Source organism: Hyperolius riggenbachi, chromosome 5 (genome assembly GCF_040937935.1).
Source record: "Hyperolius riggenbachi isolate aHypRig1 chromosome 5, aHypRig1.pri, whole genome shotgun sequence".
Classification (NCBI taxonomy): domain Eukaryota; kingdom Metazoa; phylum Chordata; class Amphibia; order Anura; family Hyperoliidae; genus Hyperolius; species Hyperolius riggenbachi.
This window is the reverse complement of record NC_090650.1, coordinates 96286104-96300445: the sequence shown is the minus strand read 5'-3', so window position 1 is coordinate 96300445 and position 14342 is coordinate 96286104. Positions and strand designations below refer to the sequence as shown.

Here is a 14342-nt window from a genome sequence, read left to right as displayed (position 1 = left end):
CATCTATCGATCAAGTCCAACCAGAAAGAAAAAAAATACTGTCCTAAACTCACACATATTCCCATTGATCCAGGGTAAAAATGTTACAAGACCTGGGCCAAATGGACTTAAAAAGGGAAAAATTCCTTCCCGACTTCAGATGGCGGTCAAATAAATCCCTGGATCAACTCTCCCAGAAATTACCTAGTAATTATAGCCGTGGATACCCTTCAATGCAAGGAAAGCATCCAAGCCCTGCTTAATTGCAGATATAGGGCTTGATTCACAAAGCCGTGCAAACTGTTTAGCAGATCTTAACAACCATTACTGTGAAGGACCCCCATTCTAAATAGATGACATTTGTTTATAGATGTCATCACAGGAAGTACTTTGTTGTTGTAACTTCCTTGCTTCTTACAAGACTAGCAGCATGAATAAAGCAGCTCTGACTGAGTTGATTTGCAATCTGCACCTTCTCTGCATTATTGAACTAACAGAAACATGGTGTCAGAAGTCTGAAATACACACACCATCCAATCATCCAGCTGGAAAAGAAGCCTTCAGTATACAGAATAGAACTCAGTATTCAAGCAACCATGTATGCAAACACAATACCACCACCATCTGAGATGAAGATGTCTGGTGACCTGGCTACCAACTGGGAAACTTTCAAAGCTGAATTTCAGGACTTTATGTCAGCTTCCGGACTGCATAAGAAACCAGCAGAGGTACAGGCAGCCACTTCTCTGCATTATTGAACTAACAGAAACAACCTTGTCCGCTGTACAACCTTAGGGACAAAAAACTAATCTGCCAAGCTTTTGTATTGCCCTCTGTTGTACTTATACATGTTAATCATGTCACCTCTCAGTCGCCTTTTTTCCAAGCTAAATAAGCCCAGTTTGTCCAACTGATAAGAAAGATCTTCCATCCCTCTGATTAATTTTGTTACCTGTCTTGTACCCATTCTAGAAGGTCAATGTCCTTTCTATAGTGTGGTGCCCAAAACTGTATCCCATGCTCCAGATGTACCCTCCCAAGTGATTTATACTGAGGGAAAAGTATACTAGCATCTCAAAATTTAACTTCCCGTTTTATGCATCCCAGAATTATTCATTTATTTTGTGGATCAATTCCATCTGAAATAAGCAGATTGGTTATAACTTTTAATCAATTTATGGCTCCAATCCATACTTTATGATCATTTACTTCTCATCACAATTGTTAGATTGGAAGGTTAATCGTTCGGTAAAATTGTATCATTAACAGGTACCCGATGACCTTGGTGATGCTATAGTTAAAGCTCGGGTCATGGACAGTAAACTCCCCGTTTGCTGCTCCTCCATGCCCCGAGTCCTAGACACTTGCCTGACCCCTGTGGTTCACATGTTTGGCAGCTTGACTGCATGAGTGTGCCAGCCTGCTGCCCAACCCTTGCTTCCTGGTACCCTAGGCCATTGTCTTTGTGGCCTTGCCTAAAATCTGACCATGCGTTTGAGTCTCTTTTGGGAACTTTTTGTGACTACTTGGCAATCATTTTGATTTGACTGGGCATTTATATTTATGGTTCATTGCATTTTCATTCTTTGACATTATCATACGCTGTGCTGCCACCTGCTATTAATATTATTGGCCATTTTGTATCACAGCCACATTACACATACTGTTGCTGTGTTGCCACCTGTTTATGTTATTGGCAGTCATTGCATCACATCCACATTATACATATGGGAGTAGAAATGTGCTAATATCTATAGCAGCATCCTTGCCCAGTTATTTTTTTTATTACTATATGAATGTAAGTATTCTGATGGTTACAGATATTACTGTATTTAGATGCTTTTCACAGTGATTGCTTAAAGTGTACAGTAGCTGTTCCTTTACCATCATGATATATGTATAGCAAATCAGACACCATATAAATGTATCCACCAGTGAGAGTAGGAACTGGTTGAGTGACTTATGTCTGGACTGAGCTGTTTCACATTTAGGAGAGTTAGTGGATCCCCCCATTTAGGAAATCCCAGACACTGACATATTCAGATTGGATAAAAAGGTACTCCACACATATATATCCCATAGTGTGTGTGTATGTGCGTGTGTGTGCGTGCGTGCGTGCGTGCGTGCGTGTGGGTGTGTGTGTGTGTGTGTCACATACCATGTCCCTTAATTGTTTTGTTCTTGTTATTTTGGGTGGGGGATGGGGAATGTAGCACTCTATTATCTCTTTGCTGAAAATTGCTTTTTGATTTTATACAGTGGTGTGCAGACGATTTATTGCTTGTTTGAGTTTGTCATTACTCTGTTTATGCATGTTTGTGCCCTCTGCTGGCAGATACTGTGTGCTGCACACAAGAATCTTCTCTGAATGCCTTCTGACACCACACTAGTGAAAAGCTTAAAAGCATTCTTGATGTACTGTGCCAGTTACTATATTCCACGTACGCTTTTCATTTTGTTCCTGTTATGGCACCCAAACTTGTTTATGGCTCCTGTTTTTCTGTCTAAAATCCCAGTTATCTAAATGTTGTAGCAAGAGAATGGTCAGGAGGTGACTATGGTACATTGCTTGGGAAGGGGGAGACTTTTGCTACTATCCGAAGACCTAACAACAAAAGTTGTTTAGGTGATACCTTTAATGACTAACTACAAGATTCCTTTGCAAGCTTTCGAAACTTTAAGTTTCTTCTTCTTCTTCAGGCAATGGTTCAGAACTGGATCAGAACCATACAAAATACTGGACAGTATTTTGTATGGTTCTGATCCAGTTCTGAAACATGCCTGAAGAAGAAACTTAAAGTTTCAAAAGCTTGCAAAGGAATCTTGTACATTTAGTCAATAAAGGTATCACCTAAACAACTTTTGTTGTTATGTCTTCAGATTCTCTCCATGACTAATACCGGACCACAAGCAATTTTGCTCCTATGTCTTTTGTTAGGTACTCCACAGTGCTGAAAGGCATCCTCCCCCCTCTTCTGGACTTTTAGGCCACCTGCTTAGTCAGGGGTTCTGTTTGAAATATTAAAAAGGACCATGTTCCAGTCCTGGGACCACCCAAAGCCCGTTGACAAGGGCTTGTTAATGGAGTTTGGCCACACTGCACAGGTACAGAAGGCCCGAACCTGCTCAGTAGCGTGAAGCCAGAAATGCAGCAGCGCTCACTCACATATTTCTGAGGGTCACATCACTGGATTGGTGGTTGGGAGGAGGACACAGGAAGCCTCTGAAAGACCCAGAGGCTTCTCTCTACCAAGGTAAGTATCTGATTTTTTTTTTACCAATTAATCTCACAGGATTGCTTTAAATAGGGGTTTGCTCACTGTCATTTTAAGTTGTTAAACCTTTACTAATTGACCTAGTAGAAAAGCATATTGTAGATTGAGACATGGGTTTGATAATCACATAAACACCACTGTAATCCTACCATCTGTCTTTTTTTTTTAACTTGTTTTCCCAGCAAAACCTTAGGTTTCATTTGTGGTAAAACAAATGAAAAAATTTAATTGGGACATGCTTTCTCAGGTATTTCAATAGTAACTTTAATGGCAAAATACCATGCTTAGAGGATGTACAATTACCTTTTCATTGGAAACCAAAATCGTTACTGTGATGGAAGTGTGAGAAACAGTGCATGGCCACCTGTCCACATTTGGTTCCTCCATCCAACGGTAACCAGTAGCTGTCAAAATATATGCAGCTTTGAAACCCTTATGGACACAGTTAGTAAATGTGTAGACAGGTACTAAGAGAGAATTGATCCCATCTTTCTTCTTCAGACTGTGCCCTTTAGTGGTTGAAGAACTGGGAGCGTTTTTCTTCCTCAAACCTACTGGCAACTTCAAGGCCACTTGGCTGTAAAAACCTTAGTACTTTAGTTAAACCAAAATAATTCATGAGAAAATATTTGTGTATCAACATAATAACTTACCAAGCAAGAACTGTGTTAAAAAAATCAAAACCATGTTCAATTTTTTTTAACTGGTTCCAGAATGACGCAGTTGAAAACTATATCCTGCCTGTGGCTGTGTGGATCTGACAGGATGTAGATTTCAATAATGGTTGCTGCGCATTCCCACCACTAACGCCGGTCGTGCTGCTGTCTCCCCGCCGCAGATCACTCGCCCTGCCATCTATATGACGACAGAACTTTGTGAGCCGTTCAGGAGATGATTTAATTGGCTCCTGAACCTGTCATCACTGTAAGCCAATCCCATTGGCTTACATTGATTGACAGTGGCAGGAGCCAATGAAAGTGGCTCCTGACCTGCTTGCACAACTCTGCCGTCATAGAGACGGCAGAGAGAGGGACCTGCGGCGAGGACAGAGTGGCGTGACCTGCTAGAGCGGCGGATTGTTGCGGTGATTCATTGGTAAGAGCCGTTTTTACTATACTTTTTTTTAGTACTGTACTGTTTTTAGTCTCAATGTATCAATCAACATAAATAACTCTTTTTGGCCACAACTACATCTATAGGGAAAAATGCTCAAAGGGGTACTTACCTTAATAGAGGGAAGCCTCCCCATCTTCCTTCACCGTCCTGTTCCAGTCCTGCATCCCCTCAAAGACCGCCACCAAGCCCTTATCGATGACTCGCACACATGCACTTGCAAGGACCTGATTGGGCTTGGCTTTTTATGTCGAAACCTGTACAAGTCCGTACTATTGCACAGGCACAGTGTGGCCACGGGTCTTCGAGCTTCGGCGATCTCAGCACTTGAACAGTCTGGCAGATGAAGATGGAGAAAACCTCTTGTGGATCCCAAAGTAAATCTAGAAGTTTTTAATTTGCAAACAGGTTTGCTTTAAAGGACCACTATCATGAAAAATTTTAAATTGTAAAATATATGTAAACATATACAAATATATACATATCTTACAGTGCAAAATGAACAATAAATTACTTTTTTTCTATGTTGCTGTCACTCACAGTAGTTAGTAGTGTTGGGCGAACATCTAGATGTTCGGGTTCGGGCCGAACAGGCCGAACATGGCCGCGATGTTCGGGTGTTCGACCCGAACTCCGAACATAATGGAAGTCAATGGGGACCCGAACTTTTGTGGTTTGTAAAGCCTCCTTACATGCTACATACCCCAAATTTACAGGGTATGTGCACCTTGGGAGTGGGTACAAGAGGAAAAAAAAATTAGCAAAAAGAGCTTATAGTTTTTGAGAAAATCGATTTTAAAGTTTCAAAGGGAAAACTGTCTTTTAAATGCGGGAAATGTCTGTTTTCTTTGCACAGGTAACATGTTTTTTGTCGGCATGCAGTCATAAATGTAATACATATAAGAGGTTCCAGGAAAAGGGACCGGTAACGCTAACCCAGCAGCAGCACACGTGATGGAACAGGAGGAGGGTGGCGCAGGAGGAGAAGAAGGCCACGCTTTGTGAGACACAACAACCCCGGCCTTGCATGAGGGCAAGAAGCGTGCGGATAGCAGGCTTTGTACCGCCATGCAGTCATAAATGTAATAAAGATAAGTGGTTCAATAAACAGGGACCACGCGGCAACGCTAACCCAGCAGCAGCAGACGTGATGGAACAGGAGCAGGCGCAGGAGGAGAAGGCCACGCTTTGTGAGACACAACAACCCAGGCCTTGCATGAGGGCAAGAAGCGTGCGGATAGCATGCTTTGTACCGCCATGCAGTCATAAATGTAATAAAGATAAGTGGTTCAATAAACAGGGACCACGCGGCAACGCTAACCCAGCAGCAGCAGACGTGATGGAACAGGAGGAGGCGCAGGAGGAGAAGGCCACGCTTTGTGAGACACAACAACCCAGGCCTTGCATGAGGGCAAGAAGCGTGCGGATAGCATGCTTTGTACCGCCATGCAGTCATAAATGTAATAAAGATAAGTGGTTCAATAAACAGGGACCACGCGGCAACGCTAACCCAGCAGCAGCAGACGTGATGGAACAGGAGCAGGCGCAGGAGGAGAAGGCCACGCTTTGTGAGACACAACAACCCAGGCCTTGCATGAGGGCAAGAAGCGTGCGGATAGCATGCTTTGTACCGCCATGCAGTCATAAATGTAATAAAGATAAGTGGTTCAATAAACAGGGACCACGCGGCAACGCTAACCCAGCAGCAGCAGACGTGATGGAACAGGAGCAGGCGCAGGAGGAGAAGGCCACGCTTTGTGAGACACAACAACCCAGGCCTTGCATGTGGACAAAAAGCGTGCGGATATAGCAGCAATGCTTTTTGCCGCCATGCAGTCATAAATGTAATACAGATGAGAGGTTCAATAAACAGGGCCCGGAAACGCAACACCATCCCAGATGTTCATTGGTCATGTTACTTGGTTGGGGTCCTGGAGTGTTGCGTGGTCATTTCCAATCCAGGATTGATTCATTTTAATTTGAGTCAGACGGTCTGCATTTTCTGTAGAGAGGCGGATACGCCGATCTGTGACGATGCCTCCGGCAGCACTGAAACAGCGTTCCGACATAACGCTGGCTGCCGGGCAAGCCAGCACCTCTATTGCGTACATTGCCAGTTCGTGCCAGGTGTCTAGCTTCGATACCCAATAGTTGAAGGGTGCAGATGGATGGTTCGACACAGCTACGCCATCTGACATGTAGTCCTTGACCATCTTCTCCAGGCGATCGGTGTTGGAGGTGGATCTGCACGCTTGCTGTTCAGTGGGCTGCGGCTGCATGGGTGTCAGAAAATTTTCCCACTCCAAGGACACTGCCGATACCATTCCCTTTTGGGTACTAGCTGCGGCTTGCGTTGTTTGCTGCCCTCCTGGTCGTCCTGGGTTTGCGGAAGTCAGTCTGTCTGCGTACAACTGGCTAGAGGAGGGGGAGGATGTCAATCTCCTCTCTAAAGTCTCCACAAGGGCCTGCTGGTATTCTTCCATTTTGACCTGTCTGACTCTTTCTTCAAGCAGTTTTGGAACATTGTGTTTGTACCGTGGATCCAGAAGGGTATAAACCCAGTAATTGGTGTTGTCCAGAATGCGCACAATGCGTGGGTCACGTTCAATGCAGTCTAGCATGAATTGAGCCATGTGTGCCAGAGTCCTACCAGAATCCTCATCATCCTCTTGTGAGCGTTGTGATAGTTGTTGTGATGCATCATAGTCGTCACCTTCCTCCTGGTCTGCTTCTGCTGACCATTCGCGTTGAATTGTGGAAGTCCAACGTGCACCGCTCTGGCCCTCGTCAGTGGTGGCATGAAATTCCTGCTCCAACTCCAGCTGTTCCTCCTCCTCTTCTTCGTCATAGCTGCTGGGGCCAGCGTTCCCTGAGGCGGATGGCCTGATGTTGGTACCATCACGCTGATCGTTTTCTCCTTCAGATTCCCCCAGTTGCATCATGACAGCTGTTTCCTTGATTTTTAACATCGACCTCTTCAGTAAACACAGCAGTGGTATGGTAATGCTGACTGAAGAGTTGTCACTGCTCACAAGCAACGTGGATTGCTCAAAATTTTGGAGGACTTGGCAGAGGTCCAACATGTTGGCCCAATCGGATCCACAGAAGCTTGGCAGCTGGCCGGATGCGCCTCGGTACTGCGCCGTCATGTACTGGACCACTGCACTCTTCTGCTCGCAAAAGCGGGCTAGCATGTGCAGCGTAGAATTCCAGCGCGTAGGGACATCACACAGCAAGCGATGGTGGGGGAGATTGAAGCGCTCCTGCATCTTGGCGAGTGCCCCCGAAGCAGTACTGGAATTTCTACAATGTTTGGACACTCGACGCACCTTCAACAGCAGATCGGGCACGCCTGGGTATGTCCTCAGGAACCGCTGAACTACTAGGTTCATCACGTGCGCCAGGCAAGGGATGTGTGTCAGCTTAGCCAACCTTAAAGCGCGAATGAGATTACTCCCATTATCACACACAACCATGCCCGGTTTCAGGTCCAGCGGTGCCAGCCACAAATCCGTCTGTTCCTTTATTCCCCTCCAAATTTCCTCCCCTGTGTGCTGCTTATCCCCAAGGCAGATTAGCTTCAGCAACGCTTGCTGACGCATGCCAACAGCTGTGCTGCACTGCTTCCACGATCCTACTGCTGCTGGGTTAGCGTTTCCGGATGAGGTACAGCTTTGAGATGCGTTGGAGGAGAAGGAGTCAGAGAGGTAGGTGCTGCTGTTATCCAGTGGGAGGGACGGCGGTGCAGCTGTTTGTGGCGTGGGCAACACCCGTGCCGTAGCAGGTGAGGAATCGCTGCCAGGCTCCACAAGGTTCACCCAGTGCGCGGTAAGGGAGATGTATCGACCCTGGCCGAACGCACTCGTCCAGGTGTCAGTGGTGAGGTGAACCTTGCAGGCAACGGCATTCTTCAAGCTTCGGGTTATTTTGCTGACCACGTGCTCATGCAACTCAGGCACTGCAGAGCGCGCAAAGTGGTAGCGGCTGGGAACCACGTAACGTGGGATGGCCACTGACATCATGCCCTTGAAGCTGTTTGTCTCCACCAATCGATATGGCAGCATTTCGCAGGCCAGAAGCTTGGCTATGCTGGCTGTTACTGCCACGGCCCGGGGGTCATTTGCTGGCAATTTCCTCTTGCGCTCAAACATCTCCGACACAGACAACTGAACCGTAGCGCTGCACACGGAAGGGCTGTTGGTTGTTGTGTTTGATGAACACTGGGAGACCTCAAGAGCACTACTCCGGAAAGTGACAGTGTCAGCGTCGTCTGATGTTTGTGAATGTTGTGAACCACGCAATGGCTGGGCTACTGCTGCTGCTGAGGCGGGTCTGGTGGTGAGTCTGGTGAACCCAAGGGAGGCAGTGTTGTTTCTGGTACCCTGTCCTGACGCGTTTGCCCAAAGAGTGGGATGTTTGGATAGCATGTGACGGCTCATGCTGGTGGTGGAGAGGTTGTTAATATTTTTCCCCCTGCTCAGGCGGGTCTTGCACACCTTGCAAATCGCCATGGTAACATCCTCAGTGCAGTCTTCAAAGAAAGCCCAGACTTTGGAGCACCTGCCTCCTTGCTGGCGATTTCTGTTTGCTCCTCTTTTGCCTCTCACTTGAACTTCCACGCTTGTGGTGCCTGAAATTGCGCGCCGCCTACCTTGTGGCACAAGGCGAACTCGTGCAGCAGTGTGTTCTTCAACAGACTCATCTGTGCTGCTGCTACGACGGCGATGTTCTCGTTCACAAACAAAATCTGGGTCTCTGTCCACATTGTCCATACCCTCCTCTTCCATCTCCTCAAACTCGTCATATGTCATTGTGGGCCACCGCCGTGGAGTAGAGCTCCCCACAACAACCTCTGCGCAGCACACTCCAACGTCGTCTTCCAGATCTTGTCGGCCGACCTCCTGCAATTGCAACCCCTCCTGCCCAAATTGCTCTGGGATTTGGGTTTCCGAGTCCTCTTCGGACTCGCCTTGTATTTCAGTGCGCGGTGCATTTCCCACAGTTAACGGTTGTGAATCCAGGCACAACATTTCTGGCTGTTCCTCCATTGACCTTTGAAAGGTGGAAGTTTGTTGGGCTGGGAATAGCTCCTGCGAATACCCCATTGTGTCCTGAGGTAATTCATCGGACTGGTTATCTGGCAGTTGTGTGCGTGGTGTCGCTGCCGGTTGTGTCAGCTTTGTGCCCACTGGCTCCTTGTAACTGGCTGAGGACTCGGACCTCGTGCGTGATGTGCTGGTGCTGCTTAACCCACTGCTGGACGCTTGAGAGGTCATCCAAGTAATTATCTGGTCCTGTTCTTTTGGATTTGTGAGGGTTGTTGTCCTGGACAACATGGGCGGTATTGAGTGGGTTTTCTTGGGTGCTCCCCTGTGGCCTGTACGTGAACCGTCAGGGGAAACACCTCTTCCCTTGCCCCTCCCTCTTTCACCGGATTTCTTCCTCATTTCACTTATCCTTACAGTACACGCTGACTGGCAGCAGTACAGTGGCAGTACAGAAATGCTATACAGTACCACTATTCCCAGCAGCGACACAGAGCACAATGCTATACAGTGACGGGTGAGCGGTGTACCACTATTCCCAGCAGCGACACAGAGCACAATGCTATACAGTGACGGGTGAGCGGTGTACCACTATTCCCAGCAGCGACACAGAGCACAATGCTATACAGTGGCGAACGAGCGGTGTACCACTATTCCCAGCAGACACAGAACAGTACACAGAATGCTATATAGTGTGGCTGAACGAGCGGTGTACCACTATTCCCAGCAGACACAGAACAGTACACAGAATGCTATATAGTGTGGCTGAACGAGCGGTGTACTACTGTTCCCAGCAGACACAGAACAGTACACAGAATGCTATATAGTGTGGCTGAACGAGCGGTGTACTACTGTTCCCAGCAGACACAGAACAGTACACAGAATGCTATATAGTGTGGCTGAACGAGCGGTGTACTACTGTTCCCAGCAGACACAGAACAGTACACAGAATGCTATATAGTGTGGCTGAACGAGCGGTGTACCACTGTTCCCAGCAGACACAGAACAGTACACAGAATGCTATATAGTGTGGCTGAACGAGCGGTGTACCACTGTTCCCAGCAGACACAGAACAGTACACAGAATGCTATATAGTGTGGCTGAACGAGCGGTGTACCACTGTTCCCAGCAGACACAGAACAGTACACAGAATGCTATATAGTGTGGCTGAACGAGCGGTGTACCACTATTCCCAGCAGACACAGAACAGTACACAGAATGCTATATAGTGTGGCTGAACGAGCGGTGTACTACTGTTCCCAGCAGACACAGAACAGTACACAGAATGCTATATAGTGTGGCTGAACGAGCGGTGTACTACTGTTCCCAGCAGACACAGAACAGTACACAGAATGCTATATAGTGTGGCTGAACGAGCGGTGTACCACTATTCCCAGCAGACACAGAACAGTACACAGAATGCTATATAGTGTGGCTGAACGAGCGGTGTACTACTGTTCCCAGCAGACACAGAACAGTACACAGAATGCTATATAGTGTGGCTGAACGAGCGGTGTACTACTGTTCCCAGCAGACACAGAACAGTACACAGAATGCTATATAGTGTGGCTGAACGAGCGGTGTACTACTGTTCCCAGCAGACACAGAACAGTACACAGAATGCTATATAGTGTGGCTGAACGAGCGGTGTACTACTGTTCCCAGCAGACACAGAACAGTACACAGAATGCTATATAGTGTGGCTGAACGAGCGGTGTACCACTATTCCCAGCAGACACAGAACAGTACACAGAATGCTATATAGTGTGGCTGAACGAGCGGTGTACTACTGTTCCCAGCAGACACAGAACAGTACACAGAATGCTATATAGTGTGGCTGAACGAGCGGTGTACTACTGTTCCCAGCAGACACAGAACAGTACACAGAATGCTATATAGTGTGGCTGAACGAGCGGTGTACTACTGTTCCCAGCAGACACAGAACAGTACACAGAATGCTATATAGTGTGGCTGAACGAGCGGTGTACCACTGTTCCCAGCAGACACAGAACAGTACACAGAATGCTATATAGTGTGGCTGAACGAGCGGTGTACCACTGTTCCCAGCAGACACAGAACAGTACACAGAATGCTATATAGTGTGGCTGAACGAGCGGTGTACTACTGTTCCCAGCAGTGACACACAATGACTGGGGGGGACCCTGGCTAGCGTGGCTGGAGCGCGAACTACCCTGCCTGCCTACCCAAAGCTAAACCCACAGACAAATGGCGGAGATATGACGTAGTTCGGGTATTTATTTACCCGAACCACGTGACAGTTCGGCCAATCAGAGCGCGTTCGGGTCCGAACCACGTGACCCGTTCGGCCAATCACAGCGCTAGCCGAACGTTCGGGGAACGTTCGGCCATGCGCTCTTAGTTCGGCCATATGGCCGAACGGTTTGGCCGAGCACCGTCAGGTGTTCGGCCGAACTCGAACATCACCCGAACAGGGTGATGTTCTGCAGAACCCGAACAGTGGCGAACACTGTTCGCCCAACACTAGTAGTTAGTAGAAATCTGGCTGAACTGACATGTTTTTTTACTAGTCCATATCTTCATGGAGGATTCCCAGTATCTAATGTAGTCTTTACAAAAGCCCTCTTTGGAAAGGATCTATTCAAAAATGCAGACCCCCCCCCCTCTCCCCTATGAGGAGATGGACTAGTCCAAAACCTGTCCATACTGTCAGATTTCTACTACCTACTGTAAGTGACAGCAACATAGGAGGAAAGTAATTTATAGCACATTTTACTCTGAGAGAAATATACTTTTTTATGTTGTTTTTTCATGTATTTTAAATTGTACAATTTAATAATGGTCCTTTTAAGGCCAAGAAAAAAACCCAGTAATATTAATAATTAAAATATGTCATAACGCCGCCCAGAGGCCTTATCCCCACCAACAGACCCACCCCTCTCCTCTGATTGCAGATCTCACAGGCATATCCCAGTCTACCTGTTGATAACAGGCTAGAGACTGAGATCCCTACCTCTACCTTTCAATATAAGTAAACTCAGGACAAGGCTAGAATTTGCTCTACGAACACCTCAAGCAAAGGACTACCTTACTCCACCTAGATGCAGAAGAAGATATAGATAGATACTTCTATCACCCGGTCGAAAGGCTTAGCCTACAGACCAGACGCTTTATGTTACTCTATCATAATTTCTTTCTCTGAAATTTCATGTTGTACTAACAAATATTCAGGTCATACTGATTGATTGTTATTTGTTGACATAGACATATGGAAAGGTTAAAACAACTAACGGTAATGTCTGAAAAATAAGTTAACAAATGTTGTTTCTTGTATATTCAATGTTTACTGTTGAAAAACCAATAAAAAATATGGAAAAAAAAATGTCATAATGTCCAATGTGGTATTACTACCCTTTAAGACAATTTGCCATGAAGAAAACACCTGCATGGTTAGTCTAATGGAAGCAGCTATTCCCCAGCTGAGCCACATAAGAGTTATGTGACATATGTAGCTAGATCTAGTTATTATTACCCTTAAACTAATATATAGATCGAGGTGGGGAGTGCCTATTTGAAACAGTGCTTAATCACATGGCTGCTGTGCCTCACATCAGGTTTCCTTTGAATTCCTACATGGTCCTTCCTAGAAAGCAAATATTGTACTTTTGTTTGTCATGTTATGATTTTAGTAACAACTCCCACTTATATTGTTCCATACAAGGTACTTCTGGGCTCCGTCTCCAAGCAACCATTCACAATTCCTCGCTATTAATTTCAGCCTCAGTGCATGATTTACAGGATTCACATCTTTACGTAATAGAATATTATCTATCAAAGACAGCGTAGGAATCTATAGGCTGTCTAGACTTCCCTTTTCTCTATTTGATTTTCACAGTAATGTGAAATTTCACATTTGTTGGAAAAAACAAGCAATCCCCTCATTTAAGATTTATACATTATAATGATGTTTGCAAAGATTATTTCAGCTTTTTTTGCCTCTGCTTTATGTAGTGAGGAAAAAACCAGGCAGCCATCCCACAGCATACCTAATGGGGAAATGCCTGAAGTGTGCAGCAGGGTTTTCTGATTACTTCAGGTGTATAGCAGGAACAGCCTTGATGTTTCTGGCTCTGACCAGCTAATTATTCGTACAGGAATATGCAAATTACCAGTATCACTGGGCAAAGACGGACAGATTTCATGGTTGTGAAAAATTGCCATATGAGTTTCACGACAGTTTTAGATATGCAAAGGTAGCTGTGATATCCAAAAGTGAAATTTCATTTCAAAGCAAAGCTTTTCTTACATGGACTTCAAATATACAGTATGTGACATTACCTTTTACTCATAGCTGACTTTTACTGTCTGTTTTTTTCCGCTTAGGAGCTGCCAGGAGCTTTCTTCAAAAATCCAAAAGATCTGGAGCACCTCTGGGCACCAAGGAGAGAGAAGGAGAGTAGAATCAGAATCGGTTTTATTCGCCAAGCATGACTGGGTCATGCCCGTTATTGTTTTTGGCACATACATGAAACATATAGGGCACAAAGTAGGAGGAAGACAAAAACAGATTAAAGAGTAACTGTCAGGCTGCAAAAGCTAATTTAAACCTCTATTCTCCTGTGTTAAACAGTTTAGAAGGAAGCCAAAAAGGCAATACTGAAGTTAAAAATCTCTCTTACTTTTAATGTGTGCTTATCAGCAAAGCTGTTAGACCCAAGCTCTCAAAAGGACGAGAGGCCGCATACCATACTGCAAAGCATTCTGGGGCTGCTTGGGTACTCCCCTCTGCTGCTAGTGAGAAAGTACAGGCTCAAGTTACAACAGAGTAGCAGTGAAAAATCTCTGGGCAGAGTACACTGCAGGAGCCCGCTATTGTTCCTAGCCACATGGCTAATTAATATTCACTGCACAGTAGTGTTATTCATTACGGATCTTTTGTGTGAGTGAATCA

The 14342-nt window shown here is 45.8% G+C and overlaps 1 long non-coding RNA gene across 2 annotated transcripts in view; it reads left to right on the top strand.

Annotated features, from left to right (window-relative positions):
* Positions 1–13991, top strand: part of LOC137519686 (uncharacterized) — a 37279-nt gene extending 23288 nt beyond the window's left edge. The window contains exon 4 of one of the 2 annotated variants that reach the window (XR_011021082.1): positions 13775–13991. This is a non-coding gene — a long non-coding RNA (uncharacterized lncRNA). Of the gene's footprint in view, positions 1–2917; positions 3188–13774 lie in introns of those variants that run through there. The other variant, XR_011021083.1, reaches the window with a different exon arrangement.
* Positions 13992–14342: the final 351 nt, after the last annotated feature.